Below are 18,596 nucleotides of genomic sequence, written 5' to 3'. Positions count from 1 at the left end.
CGGAGTCCAAACGGAATGAAACCTTCGGGAGAGTTATTTTTGGAACGGAAGCAATCCAGGAGACTTGGAGTAGACGTCAGGGAAGCTTCGAGGTGTCCACGAGGCAGGGAGGAGCGCCTGCCCCCTAGGCACGCCCCCACCCTTGTGGGCCCCTCGTGCCCCCCCTGACCGACTTCTTTCGCCTATATATGTCCATATACCCTACAAACATTGGGGAGCAGAATAGATCGGGAGTTCTGCCGCCAGAAACCTCCGTAGCCACCAAAAACCAATCTAGACCCGTTCCGGCACCCTGCCGGAGCGGGGAATCCCTCTCCGGTGGCCATCTTCATCATCCCGGCACTTTCCATGACGAGGAGGGAGTAGTTTTCCCTCGGGGCTGAGGGTATGTACTAGTAGCTATGTGTTTGATCTCTCTCTCTCTCTCTCTCTCTCTCGTGTTCTTGAGGTGGTACGATCTTGATGTATCGCGAGCTTTGCTATTATAGTTGGATCTTATGATGTTTCTCCCCCTCTACTCTCATGTGATGAATTGAGTTTTCCCTTTGAAGTTATCTTATCGAATTGAGTCTTTAAGGATTTGAGAACACTTGATGTATGTCTTGCATGTGTTTATCTGTGGTGACAATGGGATATCATGTGATCCACTTGATGTATGTTTTGGTGATCAACTTGCGAGTTCCGTGACCTCGCGAACTTATGCATAGGGGTTGGCACACGTTTTTGTCTTGACTCTCTGTTAGAAACTTTGGGGCACTCTTTGAAGTTCTTTGTGTTGGTTGAATAGATGAATCTGAGATTGTGTGATGCATATCGTATAATTACACCCATGGATACTTGAGGTGACATTGGAGTATCTAGGTGACATTATGGTTTTGGTTGATTTGTGTCTTAATGTGTTATTCTAGTACGAACTCTAGGATAGATTGAACGGAAAAAATAGCTTCATGTTATTCTACTACAGACTCTTGAATAGATTGATCAGAAAGGATAACTTTGAGGTGGTTTTGTACCCTACAATAATCTCTTCGTTTGTTCTCCGCTATTAGTGACTTTGGAGTGACTCTTTGTTGCATGTTGAGGGATAGTTATATGATCCAATTATGTTATTATTGTTGAGAGGACTTTCACTAGTGAAAGTATGAACCCTAGGCCTTGTTTCCTAGCATTGCAATACCGTTTACGCTCACTTTTACCACTTGTTACCTTGCTGTTTTTATATTTTCAGATTACAAAAACCATTATCTACTATCCATATTGCACTTGTATCACCATCTCTTCGCCGAACTAGTGCACCTATACAATTTACCATTGTATTGGGTGTGTTGGGGACACAAGAGACTCTTTGTTATTTGGTTGCAGGGTTGCTTGAGAGAGACCATCTTCATCCTACGCCTCTCACGGATTGATAAACCTTAGGTCATCCACTTGAGGGAAATTTGCCACTGTCCTACAAACCTCTGCACTTGGAGGCCCAACAACGTCTACAAGAAGGTTGTGTAGTAGACATCACTATCGTATGTCCACTCGATGGGGACTTCAACCCACAAATGATAAGGCTGCGCGAGTCCAGGGAGGGCTCCATCCACGAAGGGTCCATGAAGAAGCAACCTTGTCTATCCCACCATGGACATCTCCCATGAAGGAATTTCCTCACTCGGGTAGATCTTCACAAAGTAGGTGATATCCTTGCCCTTACAAACTTCTTGGTTCAACTCCACATCATAACGAAGGCTCCCAAGCGACACCTAAGCAATCTAGGAGACACCACTCTCCAAAACGTAATAGACGATGTGTTGATGATGAACTGCTTGCTCTTGTGCTTGAAATGATAGTCTCTTCAACACTCAACTCTCTCTCTCTCTCTTAGATTTGGCTATGGTGGAAGAGTGATTTGAGTGGAAAGCAACTTGGGGAAGGCTAGAAATCAAGGTTCAAATGGTAGGAATGGAATCTCTTGATCTCAACACATGAGTAGGTGGTTCTCTCTCAGAAAATGAATGGGCGAAGCGTAGGCACATTTTGATGGCTCTCTCTCAAATGGAGACGGGTGTGGAGGGTTATATATATAGCCTCCACACAAAATCCAACCGTTACACATATTTGAATCATCTCGGTGGGACCGAATGGTTAAACTTGGTGGCACCGATCAGTTCAAAAACATGAACGTTAGGAATCTCGGTGGGACCGACTGGAACAACTCGGTGGGACCGATGTGCTAGGGCTTAGGCCAAGCATCATCTCGGTGGTGCCGATTACATCAACTCAGTTGGACCGAAGTGAAGCAATAAGCAATAGAGAATTTGTCAATCCAACTCATTGAGACCGACCGCATAAACTCGGTGAGACTAAAGCAAATGAAATATATCACAGAGCGCTGGCAAGGCCATCTCGGTGAGACTGAGATCCCTATTGGTGAGACCGAACTGTTAGGGTTTCTGGCAGTGGCTATGTCATATGAACTCGGTGGTTGCGGATGGAAAGAATCGGTGGGGCCAAGTTGGAGTTTTGGATTTGGACATATTTGGATGGAGAAAGTGGCTGAGGGTTTTGGAGCAATATCACTAAGTACTTGAGCAAGTAAGCCATTAATCAACACCTCATCCTCTTTTAATAGTATTGGCTTTCCTATGGACTCAACGTGATCTTGGATTACTAAAATAAAGATGAAGAGTCTTGAGCTTTTGCCAGTCTTTATAGTTAGCATTTTGAAGGGGGTTCCACATCCTCTTGTACTTGCCACGCCATTGTTGAACTTGTCGGAAATACACTAGATAGAACTATTAGTCCAACAAGAAATATGTTGACATTAATTACCAAAATCACCCAGGGAGCACTTGTGCTTTCAATCTCCCCCCTTTTGGTAATTGATGACAACATACATCAAAGCTTTAAGTAAATGATATGAAGAGTAGTAAGAAACGCTTTGGAGGAACATGTAACATGCATCAACCCCCTACATGTATGCAATCATGTGAAGATAAGATAGAAGAACATGTGAATGCATTGCATGACAGAGTAGGTAAATGAGTTACATGTATCTTGGCTATATGCATCAGACCAAATAATATGGTTGAAAGATTTACCTTCATGTTTATGAATCCCTCTTGCAAACAATATGTGCAGAACCAAGGGATCATCATTGTCGGAGTAAATGACCATGGGTAGCCTCATTCGCTCCCCTTGGTATTTCAAGACATCAGGACCGGATGTGCCCCTCAAGCCTCAAAGGCGAAGAGCCGCCTTCTTTGGGCCGGCTGGTCCGAGTGGCCGGCTGCTAGAAGGCGGCGAAGCCCAGAGGGCGGCCATGAGGTGGGCTGACTCCTAGCAGGAGGCCTCCAGGGAGGCCGACTCCTGGCAGTCGGCCCCTCGCTCCCTCAAAGTTAGCACCTCATTACGACAATGAGATGGGGCGTGGCTACAGTGCAACCTGCCACCCCCAAATCCAGGGCAGAATGTGGCCACAGTGCTGCGTACTGGGCGGAAATCCCTGTGGAGCTAGCCTTGTCCTTCTTCCTCCTCTAGCCAAACAGCTCTAGGAGCAACCTTGTAGACACTCTATTGACATAGTGATCATGCAGAGACCCCGCAGGAGCAGGACTAGGGGTGTTATCTCCTAGGAGAGCCCCGAACCTAGGAAAGATGCGTCGGCGTACATGTCTGCGCCTTATCCCGTTTCCAGGCACCGGCGACGTATTACTCTCCCCCACCATGATAAGCCATCCTTTGGCATATGTCGCACGACACCCCCGACATTTGGCGCCCACCGTGGGGCTAGGTGCACCGTCGTCCGGAGACCTATTCTGGACGGGAACCCTTTTCCTCCCTAGCGAGTGCAGCCAGCCCGGCACGCCCGATGGCGTTTGCGCCGACGCGCTGCATCGCGCGGAAGTCACTTGCGCGGCGAGCTGCCTCGCTGATCTTATTGGCGAGATACGCCTCTCCGACGAGCCCGCACCTGACGCAGGAGCAGCCAGCTCCGAGAGTTTCCTCGTCGACCTCCTTGGCAAGCTCCACATCGCCAACGAGCCAGCCTCGGACCTAGAGTCGGTTGGCTCCACCGACCCGATGCTCGCCAACTCCGACGTGCCATCCCTCAACGCCTTCCCCACCAACGTGGTGGTCATCGACGACCCGCTCCCTCGCGCGGAGAGCGGCGGCGGCACCGTCGGGGAGGTGCTTGTCATCAGCCACGATGGAGCCTTCGGCGGAGCCACCCAGGACCTGCTGCAAGCGGCAATGCGGGACCTGCCTACGCCCATCACGGCAAACGCCAACGCCGAGACACTAGAAGCCTGCCGTGTCTCGCTCGTCGAGAACGCCAAGAAGTTGGCTACCATGAGACGCCTCTCTGAGGCCTACCGGCACGAGATCGACCACACCGTCGGCAGCACGCCGGCTGCTGGCGGCCCAGCCGCATATGCACGGCCTGACAGCGCGGCGCTGCCATCGTCAGCATGTTTGGGGTAGACCGCCCTGTCTACTCCACGCCCATGGAGAACATACATGCTTTCCAGGCGGCAACATATGAGCTGGACCACCTGTAGGGTGACGAGCATTGCTACATGATGGAGCGTGTTCAACAATTCATCGACACGGCCGCCGCGCAGCAAGAGGCCGGCTGTCGCGTGGAAGAACCCGACCAGCATGCTGAAAACCTCGCCAAGAGCATGGCGTGACCTCTCGGACGCCGACAGGCAGCGTCCGCAACCAGAGAAACAGAGAGTCAGCTACTAGCCGCAGTCAGATGCACATCACCATTGAGCATGACCAAGACGGCCGCCCACGAGTAGTGGAACGACGGGACGATCATCCGCCTCCCTCCCCTCCTCGCTGGGAGAGGCGTGGCTCCCTGCCGCCTGTTGAGCATCCGACTCTCGGCGACCGGCTAGGCCTCCATGAAGGAGTCGGAGAGAACGACGCCCGCCACCGGATTAACCACCTGGCTCGATCCCTGGCGATAGAAGAAGAAGATGCAATCGACCTGCCTTGTTTTGGCCCCCGCATTCGCGACGAGCCCTTCGCCAAAGGGTTCTCTCTCCCAAGAGACACGCCCAAGTACAACGACTCCGTGAAGCTGGAGGATTGGCTGGTGGATTACTCCATAGCCGTCAACATAGCAAATGGCAACAAGCGCGCTGCCATGAAATACGTTTCACTCATGCTCCAGGGCAAGGCCCGGACATGGCTGAACAGCCTGAAGCCTCACAGCGTCAACAGCTAGGTAGATTTCAGCAAAGTCTTCATCCACAACTTCACCAGCACCTACAAGCGGCCGCCCAAGCCTTGCTAGCTTTCTCTGTGTGTCCAAGGCCCCACCGAGTCCACGCGCGACTACTTGACGCGGTGGACCGAACGGCACAACTCCTGCGAAGGGGTGCACGAGGTGCAAGCCATTGAGTACTTCACCACCAGATGCAGAGAGGGCACCTTACTCAAACACTGACTCCTCTATGACGAGCCGGCTACACTCGACGAGTTGCTGATCATAGCAGACAAGTACACCACGGTCGACTCCTCCATGAAGTCAGAGCTCCAGGTGGATGCGACCGGGAAGGTGCTCCCTCCGGCTCCCCGGACGCCGGCTGGTGACAACAGTCGGCGCCAGCAGCAGAACGACAACAAGCGCAAGGCCCCACAGCCGGCTTCCACCAGCCGGCAGGTGGCGACAGTTGAGGACCAGTAGCCGGAGGGACAACCTGGCCCCAAGCGTCAGAAGGGCGGAAAGACTGCTTGGCTGTCCGCCTTCTCCTATGAGCAAACCCTTGATGCTCCCTGCAAGTTCCACATCGGCATGAAGTCGTCCAACCACACCACCCGGAAGTGCCACTGGCTCACCTGAATCTGCAAGGGCGAAGGACTGCTGCCTCCTCCGCCTGCTGGCCAGTCGCTACCTCCTCCCCACCAGCCGGTGGACCGCCCAGCAGTCAGCGCTATCCAGGATGAATACCCTGAGGAACACGGAGCTTACGTCGTCTTCACCAGTGTGGCTGGTGACCGGCACAGCCAATGTCAACAGCACCGCGAAGTGAACGCCGTTGCTTGAAATGCCCCAGAATTCATGCACTGGTCCGAGAAGCCCATCAGCTGGAGCCGTGCAGACCACCCGAAGGTGATGCCTTCTCCGGGTTCCTATGGTCTGGTGTTGGATGCCACCCTTGCAACGGAGAGGCGAGCTGTTCCTTTCTCCTGGATTCTGATAGATGGCGGTAGCAGCATCAACATCCTCTACCGTGACAGCATGGAAAAATTGTGCATCAAAGAGAGGCATCTCCAGCCCAGTCGGACTGTCTTTCATGGCATTGTGCCTGGCCTTTCCTGCTCACCAATCGGCAAGATCAAGATAGACGTCCTCTTCAGAGACAAAGATCACTTCCGCCGCGAGGCAATTTGGTTTGAGGTGGTTGATCTGGAGAGCCCTTATCATGCACTCTTAGGCCGGCCAGCTCTAGCCAAGTTCATGGCGGTGCCACATTAAGCCTACCTCAAGATGAAGATGCCGGGAACCAAGGGCATTATCACAATAGCTGGAGACTACGAGAAGTCGGCCGCCTGTGCTGCAACTAGCAGCCAGCTCGTCGAGTCCCTTATGATTGCTGCTAAGAAGAAACTCCTGAACTGGGTGGTGGCCATGGCCAGCAAGCAGCCGAACCTGTTGCCAGATCCCAATGAGTTAGAGACCCAGGGCTCCTTCCAGCCGGCCAAAGAAACAAAGAAGATCCCCTTGGACCCCGAGCACCCGGAGAGGCACGCTGTCATAGGGGCCAACCTTGACAGCAAATAGGAAAGTGAGCTCGTCGATTTCCTCCGTGAGAATCGAGACATCTTCGCATGGTCACCCAAAGACATGCTGGGTGTTCTGATGGGTTTCACCGAGCATAAGCTACATGTCAGATCAGATGCCAAACCAGTCAAACAACCCTTCCGCTGACTGTTGGGGGAGAAGAGAAGAATTGTTGGTGAAGAGATAGCCCGGCTTCTGGCAGCCGACTTTGTTATGAAAGTGTTTTTTCCAGAGTGGCTTGCCAACCCAGTCCTTGTACTGAAGAAGAAAAACAAGTCGTGCATGTGTATTGACTATACCAGCCTCAACAAAGCCTGCCCCAAAGATCCGATTGCTTTTCCTCGGATTGACCAAGTAATAGACTCCACAGCCGGATGCAAGCTGCTGAGTTTTTTGGATGCCTACTCAGGGTACCACCAGATCAAGTTGAACCCGGCCGACCGCCTGAAGACCGCCTTCATTACACCATTCGGAGCCTTCTGTTACCTGACCATGACATTCGGCTTGAGAAATGCCAGTGCCACGTTTCAGCGTTGCATGCAGAAGTGCCTCCTCAAGCAATTCGGCAGAAATGCCCACGTCTATGTAGACGATATTGTGGTGAAGATGAAGAAGCGCAATACTCTCTTGGAAGATCTCAAGGAAACTTTTGATAATCTGCACCGTTCTCAAATCAAGCTCAACCCAGAGAAGTGTGTTTTTGGAGTACCAGCCGCCAGCTCCTTGGCTTCCTGGTCTCAGAGCGCGGCATTGAGTGCAACCCTGTGAAGATCAAGGCCATTGAGAGGATGGAGAGACCCACCCGACTGCGAGATGTCCAGAAGTTCACCGGTTGCCTGGCATCCATCAACCTCTTCATCAGTCGGCTGGGTGAGAAGGCTCCTCCCCTGTACCAACTCATGAAGAAAACCACTCACTTTGAGTGGAAGGACAAGGCGGACGAGGCCTTTATCCAGCTAAAGAAGATGCTGACTACCCCGCCTGTCCTAGCGGCCCCGACTAATAAAGAGCCCATGTACCTCTACATCGCCGCCACCAGCCGAGTGGTCAACACTGTCATTATGGTGGAACGCCCAGAGGACGGCAGAACACAGCCGGTCCAGAGGCCTGTGTACTATTTGAGCGAGGTGCCGTCAACCTCAAAGCAGAACTACCCCCACTACCAGAAGATGTGTTACGGCGTGCACTTTGCCGCCAAGAAGCTGAAGCCATACTTTCAAGAGCACCCAATCACGGTTGTCTACACGCTTGCTAAAATCATAGGCAATAGAGATGCATCTGGCTGGGTGGCCAAATGGGCCATCGAGTTGGGCCCTTACACCATCTTCTACCAGCCATGCACCGCGATTAAGTCCCAAGCACTGGCCGACTTCCTCGTCGACTATGACGAGACCCAGTACCTACCGCCAGCTCCGGACTCCACTCATTGGTGGATGCACTTTGATGGCTCGAAGATGCGCACCGGCTTGGGAGCCAGCGTTGTCCTCACCTCTCCCAAGGGCGACAAGCTCAGATACACATTTTAAATTCACTTTGCCGCCTCCAAAAACGTGGCTGAGTATGAGGCGCTAGTACACGGACTCCGGCTGGCCAAAGAAATCGGCATCCGCCGGATCCTGTGCTATGGCGACTCAGACTTGGTGGTCCAACAGTCATCTGGCGACTGGGGCGCCAAGGATGCAAACATGGCAAGTTATCACTTCCTCGTCCAACAGATCAATGGATACTTTGACGGTTGTGAGTTCCTTCACGTGCCACGGAACGACAACGACTAAGCTGATGCCCTGGCATGGATAGGCTCCACCCACCAAGCAATACCAGCTGGCGTTTCCCTTCAGTGCCTCCGCAAGCCGTCTATCAAGCCTTCTCCAAAATCCGAGTTCATCTTCGTGTCGGCTGCTCCCAAAACAGTCGGATCCAATTCGAGGGCTGCAGTAGCCGGCCCAGGGACTTCGGCAGGCGGCACGGGGACTGCAGCAGTCGCACCCGGCCCGGGGACTTCACAACCCGGCCTGGGGGCTGCAGGCTCCGGCCCAGGGACTTCAACAACACAGCAAGTGGCGACCGACTCCACCCTGCCGCCTCCCAACCCAACCGCCCAAGTACTAGTGGCTGTGATGACAGTGGACAAAGTCCAAGCACCATCCTGGGCACAGCGCATCCTCAATTTCCTGGTGAACAGAGAGCTGCCAGCTGATGAGATCTCGGCCCAGCAGGTGCAGTGCCGGGAAGGATCCTACACGATAGTAAACAGAGAGCTTGTCAGACGCAGCGTGACTAGGGTTTTCCAGCGCTGCGTCGAACCAGAGAAGGGCCAAGAAATCCTCAAAGATATCCACCAAGGCGAGTGTGGCCACCACACGGCCTCCAGATCCCTTGTCGCTAAAGCTTTCCGCCATGGTTTCTTCTGGCCGACTGCTTTGGAGGACGCCAAGGATTTGGTCAAGCATTGCAAGGGGTGCCAGAAATTCAGCCCCAAGCAACATCTGCCGGATTCTGCGCTCAAGACCATCCCCCTCACTTGTCCCTTTGCCGTGTGGGGGCTAGACATGGTGGCACCATTCAAGACAGCACGCGGCGGCATGACCCATCTGCTTGTTGCCGTGGACAAATTCACCAAGTGGATCGAAGCAAAGCCAATCAAGAAACTGAATGGTCCGATTGCTGTGACTTTCATCGCAGATATCACCGTCGGATATGGTGTACCCCACAGCATCATCACCGACAATGGCACAAACTTTGCCAAAGGCGCCTTGGCCCGTTTCTATGCGACGCAGGGCATCCGACTGAACTTAGTGTCCATTTCCCATCCGCAGTCAAACGGCCAAGTCGAGCGAGCGAACAACCTCATCTTGTCTGGCATCAAGCCCTGACTGGTTGAGCCACTGGAGCACTCGGCCGGCTGCTGGATCGACGAGCTGTCGGCCGTCCTCTGGATCCTCCGCACCACCCCGAACAAGTCAACCGGATTCGCTCCATTTTTTCTCGTGTACGGGGCCGAGGCCGTCATCCCAACTGACATTGAGTTCGACTCACCGCGCGTCACCATGTACACGGAGACAGAGGCAAAGGAAGCACGAGAAGACGGCGTCGATCTGCTAGAAGAAGGCCCGCTGTTGGCACCCAGCCGGTCCGCCATCTACTAGCAGAGTCTGCGCCGCTACCACGGTCGGAAGGTCAAGCCAAGATCCTTCCAAGAGGGATACCTTGTGCTCCAGCTGATCCAGCGAACAACCGGCCAGCACAAGCTCTCGGCCCCTTGGGAAGGCCCCTTCATCATCAGCAAAGCTTTGGGCAACGACTCCCACTGCCTCATCGACACACAGAAGGCCAGAGCGCGCAAGAGAGTCGACTCTACAAGGAATCAGAGCGCCCATGGAATGCAAATCTCCTCCGAAGATTTTACAGTTGATGCAGTATGTACCACGCTAGCTTTTATATTAAAGCGCTAAGACATCGGGGCCCTCGAGGAGCACTCGGGGGCTACCCTTTTTATCTATATGATAAGTTTTATGCCTATGAATGTGTTATTTCATTATTGTGCCTGGCACTGGGTTCGACCAGTCGGCCCGGGGGCTTGCCGCCTTGTACTATGTCGGTGCTACCTGCAGCCGGACAAGTAATGTGCCGGCATCTAAGCTCTCTCTTGCCATAGGCCACAACTTGTAGAGCGACTGTTCGACTGGAAAGAGTTAAAGGCAGGAAATGGTGCCCACATGAAAATGGCTAAGGACCAAAAGCACTCACATAGGCCAAGCAGGCTCCTCGAGTCACCGACCGGCTGCTGAGCAGCCGGCCGGTCGTCTTCTTACTTAACTTGCTATGTTCTAAGTGGCCAAAGTACTTGTCCTCCCAAATGGCTAAGTACTTGACCCAGCCACAGACCACAGAGCGGCTGCCTGGCTGGCAAGGCAGCAGCCAAGGGAGGGCGGCAAAGGAAAAAGCCAAAAGAACGGAAAAGCTAGACAAGTTGGAACTCGACAAAGCACAACTCGTCACTACAGGAAATATGTCAACTTGTGACCCTCACTATTGGCCGCTGAAAGGTCATAGTTTTTCATTTGCGACCTTTTTGTGACCAAAAACAGAAGGTCAAAAGTTGGCAGTCGTAAACTGAAATTAGCGACCTTCTCTGTGAGAAGGTCGTAGACGTTTACGACCAAAACAGAAGGTCGTTGAACTCACGACCTTTTTTTTGGTCACTGGCTGTTTGCCCAGGCCACGTCAGACCCGACGTGACAATCTGATGTGGCAAAATTGCGACCAATTGAAAAGGTCAAAAATTAGAATCGGCCCGGTCCAATTGGGTGTTTATATGGGCCGAGCCCATTAATTCAGCCTATTTGTGTTTTTTTCTCATATTAATTTTGGTCAGGTAGGTGGGCCAAGCCCAACAGTTCAGCCTCGTTATTTTTGGCCTAGGCCTTTTTATTTTCTTGGCCTACACCTTTTCACAATTGATTTTTAAGCCATTTTGTTCATTTTTCCTGAATTGTTTGATTTGTGGCCTTTTTAGGGCCCAAATAGTATTTGTTTCATTTCTGATGTATCAGCAATTAAGGATCATCACCTCAAAGAAAACAATAAATGATCAATATTTCCAATATTTCAATCACACAAATTTTCACAAATGACGTCCAAAATGTGTATATTATATATATTACAATCATGCGATAGTTCACATCATCCAAGAATTTAGAACACCCAGGAAGTGCAAACACCCATGAACATCCAGGAACATCTATGAAGTAAACAAACACTCGGGAACACCCAGGAACATCCAGGAACATCTATGAAGTAAACAAAAACACTCAGGAACACCCAGGAACATAAAACTAGCTACAAAGATGAAGTGTTCCCTTCTTCGAACTTCTTCAGCCAAGAGCTCCTGTAGAAGAGAGGAAATTATCATTATCATGGCTGCCAATGAAAGCAATATCTTCCAACAAAGAACAACTAGGAAAAGAATAATGAACATAATAATAAACAGATACACAAGCAGCTAGGAGTCGATCCTGAAGCATGAGGGCATGGATAACAGTAGCAACACTAACGTAAGCAGCAAATTGAATACCAAACATTAGTATACAGGTGCTGAGGCATTAGTATAATGAACAGAATAATAAATAGATCCTGAAGCATTAGTATGCTATTGCTGAGGCCAGAACTAAACAAATGCTGCTGAGGCAACACTAACATAAGCAGCAAAGTAGATCTGCCCACTATCATACAATACTATCATACAATGCAATGGCAGCACTAACGTAAGCAACAAAGCAGCAAAGTAGATCTGCCCACTATCCTCCTAAGCAAACACAGAAGTACAATGCTTGAGATACATGTATGCACCAAGAAAAACAGTCTATGCGAACAATAACTCTGGGAGTAAAAAGAACATAAATAATACAACAATCTCTGAACACCTAGGTAGTAACTAGAATGGTTGCTTGTTGTTCATGAGTGTCAACCATCAGCATGCGTGTACATCAAAAAGAAAACAATATGATTCATCTTGCCCATATACAACAATCAGCAAACATCTAACATCATTACATTACCGCAAAAGAAAAGTCCAGAATTACCAAAAGGTTGCATTCTAACAAAATTGACAACAAATTCCATGTACATAAATAGTATGACTAACACTAACCAGTATGTGTTAATGGAGTGACAAAAAATTTCTCACTAGCTGGGAGTTATTGGTATATAGTGTTCTGACATGTGCAACTCTAACTAAACTGATCATAGAAGTAGAAAGACCTACAAGAACAAGTTCAATCAGAATCCAGGCATGTAAAATTTTAAGCGCCATCGTAACAGATCTACAAAAACAAACCATGATCATCATGCATCAGGATTTACGGTTCTAGCAAAACAACAAAGAGATAAAAAAAGATAAATGCTGGGAGTACATCAAAAGTCCCAGAAATTCACATCTCCTAAGGAGCAGAAGCAGGGATAAGAGAGCATGCATGCATGCCTAGATCCTGAATCCTTGCTTCTTCCAACTTCGACCTAGAGCTCATGTCGGAACATGAATGAAGGCAATCATCTGCATGTTGTAAAATTAAATGGTTATGAACTCAGCAGTACATACCAAAACACCGCATTAAACTTGTACATCAGTACATACCAAAATACAACATTAACTTGTTCAGGAGTGCATACCAAAATACTATAGTAAACTTGTACAGCAATACTACCGAAATACTTTGCATTAATATAGTGGAACCTGCACAATTTCCACCATATATATGAATGAGTTAGAAAGAAAACTAGAGTTGAACTACCCAGCCTCATACATACATACATACAGGAGAAAAGTTTGATTACACAAGAAGGTAGCTGGAGTGGTGGTGGACGAAATGAAAATCAACGACCACGACTCAGCGAGGAGAGCAGCTCAACATTGAAGTTTCGCAAAACAGGAATTTCATTAATTTGAGAGTGGGTTTTAGTAGCTCAAGCTTAGTTAAGTTAAGCACTTAGTACTAAACAGCAGCAACACTTGAACCGTAACATGTCCAGAAAGGAAACAAAACACGAGATAAGTATTGATAGCAAGTCCATGAAGGACATCCAATGGTTTCAGCCACATCCTAATAAAAAAAATTGACAGTATCAGTAGATGTTGTAATAGAAAATTTTATTACAATATGTCTTCCTCCATGAATATTTTGACAATATCAGTAGATGTTGTAATTTGGTTGCAGTATTTCATTACTAAACATTAGGTATTCTACAGAGCAAGGTCAAAGCATAAGTATTCTAGAGAAAAGACACAAATATTTGTTCTTGTCTACTCCCTATGTAAAGAAATATAAGAGTGTTTAGATCACTATTTTAGTAATCTAAACGCTCTTTTATTTCTCTACGAAGGGAGTAATATTCTTCTGGGGAACGCGAGAAGCTGATCCCGTGCATCTTTTTAGCGTCAAGCTTCTTTCACAACAATTATGAACACTTGTTCATCTTCAAGCATCTACTTGATTAATTCACAAAGGCACACCACAATCAGATTGAGAACAAACCAAAAACATGCGAGGAGCCGAGCTACAGATATAACAGAGCTGATGGTTCACTTCATTGTCACACGCTAACTGCTGACTATGACATGCAAATATATAGTATCATGTTTGCAGAGGCATTTACTGCTGTGCAAGGGAGCAAATCCAACATGTAGAGAAGGGACTCGATCTGGTTGTCCCAGCAGGTTCCTTTCCTCACCAGCTCCCATTCCCGTTGCTGTACATCATACATCTAGCTCCCCCTAGTACAGGTTCAGAAATCAGATGGTTCTTTGGTCAGCTACCATGGAGAAATGTAAAAAAATTCAGTAAACATACTAGTGCTCTACACAGTGTTTCTCCATAGCTCAACTGAACTTCAGAAATAGTAAGACAAAGAAAGTACAGTTCGTGACTTGAGAGGCCAGGATTCAGGGTCAAAATGACTCACCCAAGAGACTAGAGTCTCGTCGTCCTCGTCAGGCTCGTCGGACAGGACCGGTCTCTTGCCGGTGATGATCACCAGAAGCATGGGGCCAAAGGAGAAGACGTCGGACCAGTTATGCAGTGCAGCAGTGCATCGTCAGTCAGTCATACAAGTTCACATCAAAATCAATAGAGATATCTAGCGACTTACAGTCCTCGTGCAGGTATGTCAGGCCCTTGGCTCCCGGTCCACCAGCGTCGGCCACCTGCGCTCCCAGTCCACCAGCGTCAGCCTGTCGCCGCCGTGGTGCAACCGATCTCCATCTCGTCGATCGACGCAGGCGACGCTAAAGTTGCCCTCCATCTTGCTGATCTCCCGGTCCTTGCGGTCCTCGACCTCTTGGGGCTCGGGGATGAGGTCGACGCAGCCCGTCTCCGAGGTGTAGCGGAGGATGTGGCTGATGGAGGTGCGCCAGAAGGCGCGTCCCGTGCACCGACGCTGGACTGGGCGGCGTAGTAGAAGCCCGTGGCGCAGCCGCGAAGGCAGACGAGGCCGCACAACGAGGCACGAATCCAGCTCGATGACGGTGTGGATCCGGAAGGCCCGCTGTGGCGGTGGCGGATCTGGCCGTCGCCGGACCTTCTTTGACTCGAGGGAGGAAGGCGTGGTCATGGGAGGGAGGGAGGAAGGCACTGGATCGAATCAAGGCACGCCCGCGCCGGCACGCACGCATGCCGGATCGAGACTAGTGGATATGGGGGATGAAGGCGAGGGGAGGGGGATGGCGGAGACGAGGTCGGCGGTGGGTGGGGGCGGCGGTGGTGGGTGGGGATGGCGGCGGTGGGAATCATGGTCGCGACGAGGGAGGGGAAGGCGAGGAGCGAGGCGATGATGAGCGGCGGGAGCAGGTGGTCATCGACGAAGGCGAGGAGGAGCGGCTTGAGGTAGGAGGGGAGGTTGCGGCGGGGTCGGCCGCCGTACGCGGCGGCGGTCCAATTGGGTGAGAGGGGAGAGGGGTTCGACGGGAGAGGGGTTTGACGGGAGGGGTTAGGGTTTGGGCTGTGGGTCGTGGGGGAAGGACTGGTGTGCGGGGGAGAGGAGGAGTGGGGGGAGGAGTGGTGTGCGGTGGGTGAGTGGTGTGCGAGGGAGAGGGTGGCATTCGCCACTGACAGGTGGGCCCGCGAGGAATTAGGCCCACATGTCAGCGCCCTCAATGGCATGTGGTGTTCGTGAGGGGAGCTACTTCCGGGTAGGTGTGGGCGGGGGATAGGGTGAGGGGTGTGGGCCGTTGGATCTGGTACTATCCGACGGTCTCTAATGCTTGATCCGCGTGGCATACCCTGCACGCTTTGATGACGTTATGACCATCTAAAATGGTCGTAATTGATTAACAATAGGCGCTACCAACGCAGCACCACGGCGCCCAGCGAAGCTCCATTGCAGCGTGAGCTCAACGCAGCACCACGATGCCCGGTGGTAAGCTTCCTTCTCTTTTTATGACAATGTTTGTTAAGTTTCCAAATAATTAGTAGTGCTATTCCTCGAATAACGAAAAATCATTTTCCATTTTCCGAGTGCCCAAAATGAGCTTTTTGTGAAGGACCTACCATATATTTGTTGCAAATTTGGACCAAATCAATTTTCTAAAATACTAGGCCATATTTAATGCACAATTGACCAAATGGTTGGGTGTCAAAAGTTTTTGATCCACCTCTGGTGAAAAAGACAAATTTCCGCCGATTCAGCTAGAAGCAGGTCAAATTTGAACTGTACCTGCCACATAGTTTGCTTTTTATTTTTTTCTAAAAATCATTTTAGGTACAAAAGTATCTATTTAATCAGAGAAACACTAAAATTTTCCCATGATTCAACCACTAGCTAGGAACGACCATGCCCGCTGTTTTGACCGCATTTTGAAATGGGCATGAAAAATTCAAAAAAAAATCAAAAAATTGGAAAACCTTTGCATAGTGTCATTATATGTGGCCAAGTTACCAGAAAAAATAATAAACTTGTAATACGATAATTAATTTTAAAAAGTGTTCTCAGAAACGAGTTATCATGTGTGAAGATCAATGGCTTTCAAGTCAGATGATCAACTTATGGCCACATTCATGGCATAGTTTGTTCAAATGATCTCATATTATGCACAAGGGTGCATATTGGGATGGCAAACAATGTTGCCTAAGGAAGTTTTCATTTTCTTTGGACGAAAAAAATAATTTTCCATTTTCCGAGTGCCCAAAATGAGCTTTTTTGTGAAGGACCTACCATATATTTGTTGCAAATTTGGACCAAATCAATTTTCTAAAATACTAGGCCATATTTAATGCACAATTGACCAAATGGTTGGGTGTCAAAAGTTTTTGATCCACCTCTGGTGAAAAAGACAAATTTTCGCCGATTCAGCTGGAAGCAGGTCAAATTTGAACTGCACCTGCCTCATAGTTTGCTTTTTATTTTTTCCAAAAATCATTTTTAGGTACAAAAGTATATCTATTTAATCAGAGAAACACCAAAGTTTTCCAAGATCAACCACTAGCTAGGAACGGTCAAGCCCGCCGTTTTGACCGCATTTTGAGACGGGCATAAAAAATTCAAAAAAATAAAAAAATTGGAAAACCTTAGCATTGTGTCATTATATGTGACTAAGTTACCAGGAAAAATAGTGAACTTGTAATACGACAATTGTTTTTAAAAAGTGTTCTTAGAAATGAGCTATCACGCGTGAAGATTTAAGCCTTTCAATCCAAATGCTCAATCTTATGGCCACGTTCATGACATAGTTTGTTCAAATGATCTCATATTGTGCACAAGGGTGCATCTTGGAATTCCAAACAATGTTCCCTAAGGGATTTTTCATTTTATTTGCACGGAAATATCATTTTCCATTTTTTGAGTGTCCAAAATGAGGTTTTTTGGTGAAGGAACTACCAAATAATTGTTGCAAAAATGGACCAAATCAATTTTATAAAATACTAGGCCATATTTAATGCACAATTGACCAAATGGTTGGGTGTAAAAAGTTTTGATCCACCTCTCGTGAAAAAGACAAATTTCCGTCGATTCAGCTGGAAGCGGGTCAAATGTGAACTATAGATGCCTTGTTGTTTGCTCTTTATTTTTTCCAAAAATCATTTCTAGGTACATAAGTATCTATTTTATCAGATAAACACCAAAAAATTCCAAGATTCAACCACTAGCTAGGAACGGTCATTCCCGCCGTTTTGACCGCATTTTGAAACGGGCATAAAAAATTTCACAAAAAATCAAAAAATTTGGAAACCTTCGCATTGTGTCATTATATGTGACCAAGTTCCCAGGAAAAATAACAAACTTGTAATATGATAATTATTTTAAAAAAGTGTTCTCAGAAACGAGCTATCACGTGTGGAGATCAATGGCTTTCAAGCCAAATGATCAATCTTATGGCCACATTCATGGCATAGTTTGTTTAAATGATCTCATATTATGCACATGGGTGCATATTGGAATGGCAAACAATGTTGCCTAAGGAAGTTTTCATTTTCTTTGGACGAAAAAACCATTTTCCATATTTCGAGTGCCCAAAAGGAGGTTTTTTTATGAAGGACCTCCCAAATAATTGTTGCAAAATTGGACCAAATCAATTTTTTAAAATACTAGGACATATTTAATGCACAATTGACAAAATGGTTGGGTGTAAAAAGGTTTGATCCACCTCTCGTGAAAAAGACAAATTTCCGCCGATTCAGTTGGAAGCGGGTCAAATTTGAACTGCAGCTACCTCATAGTTTGCTATTTATTTCTTCTAAAAATCATCTATAGTTACATAAGTACCTATTTAATCATAAATGCATGGTTTGGTGGCGATACGTCGAGGTTTGGGCGATGGCCGAGGGCCCCAACTCTAGAGCGCGTAAACTCGCATGCCCGTTGCGTGGTCACCGCGTGATCGTGGCGTTGCCATGTGTTCTGGGCGGCCTAGGCATGTCTAGTGTGTTGGGCACTCCCCAGGTAGGTGCTAGGAAGAAAATTACAACATAAGATTCTCACGAGGAGACCGATTGATGCTCAAACATGAATTAGCAGCCAAGTGTTTGATTAGCGGTACGGGAAATGTACATTGCTAATGGGCATGAGTTTTGGCTGAGGATGATCAGTTACTAAGAAGACCGTCTTCACAAATTTTCAGCTCAAAAGGAGGAGCCTAGGTGGTACTTGCTTTGCAAAGTACCACACTGGACATAAATATGAATGTTGAAGCTGGGCTCAAAATAATGAATGGATCGAGCTGGCATTTGGTGGAGGATGGTTATTTGGGCATAGGAAAGCACTGTAGAAAATGGATACTATTTGGACATGCCAAAGTGGTACTTCCTTCACACAGTGTTGTTCT

At 48.5% G+C, this 18,596-nt stretch overlaps 1 long non-coding RNA gene across 3 annotated transcripts; it reads right to left on the bottom strand.

Moving 5' to 3' along the window:
- Positions 1 to 11,407: 11,407 nt before the first annotated feature.
- Positions 11,408 to 15,286, bottom strand: LOC147976514 (uncharacterized). 3 transcript variants are annotated; one of them, XR_015601567.1, is made up of 5 exons: positions 14,243 to 15,286; positions 13,937 to 14,054; positions 12,953 to 13,016; positions 12,549 to 12,836; positions 11,408 to 11,672 (listed from the first exon to the last, which is right to left on the bottom strand). It is a non-coding gene; the product is annotated as an uncharacterized LOC147976514 (long non-coding RNA). The 3 variants fall into 3 exon arrangements; XR_015601565.1 differs by having other exon boundaries at positions 11,408 to 12,836; XR_015601566.1 differs by lacking the exon at positions 12,953 to 13,016 and having other exon boundaries at positions 11,408 to 12,836.
- Between the last annotated feature and the right edge of the window lie 3,310 nt (positions 15,287 to 18,596).

This window comes from Triticum urartu, chromosome 4A (genome assembly GCF_056163025.1).
Source record: "Triticum urartu cultivar PI428250 chromosome 4A, HENAU_Tu73, whole genome shotgun sequence".
NCBI lineage: Eukaryota > Viridiplantae > Streptophyta > Magnoliopsida > Poales > Poaceae > Triticum > Triticum urartu.
This window is presented reverse-complemented; position numbering and strand designations above follow the sequence as displayed.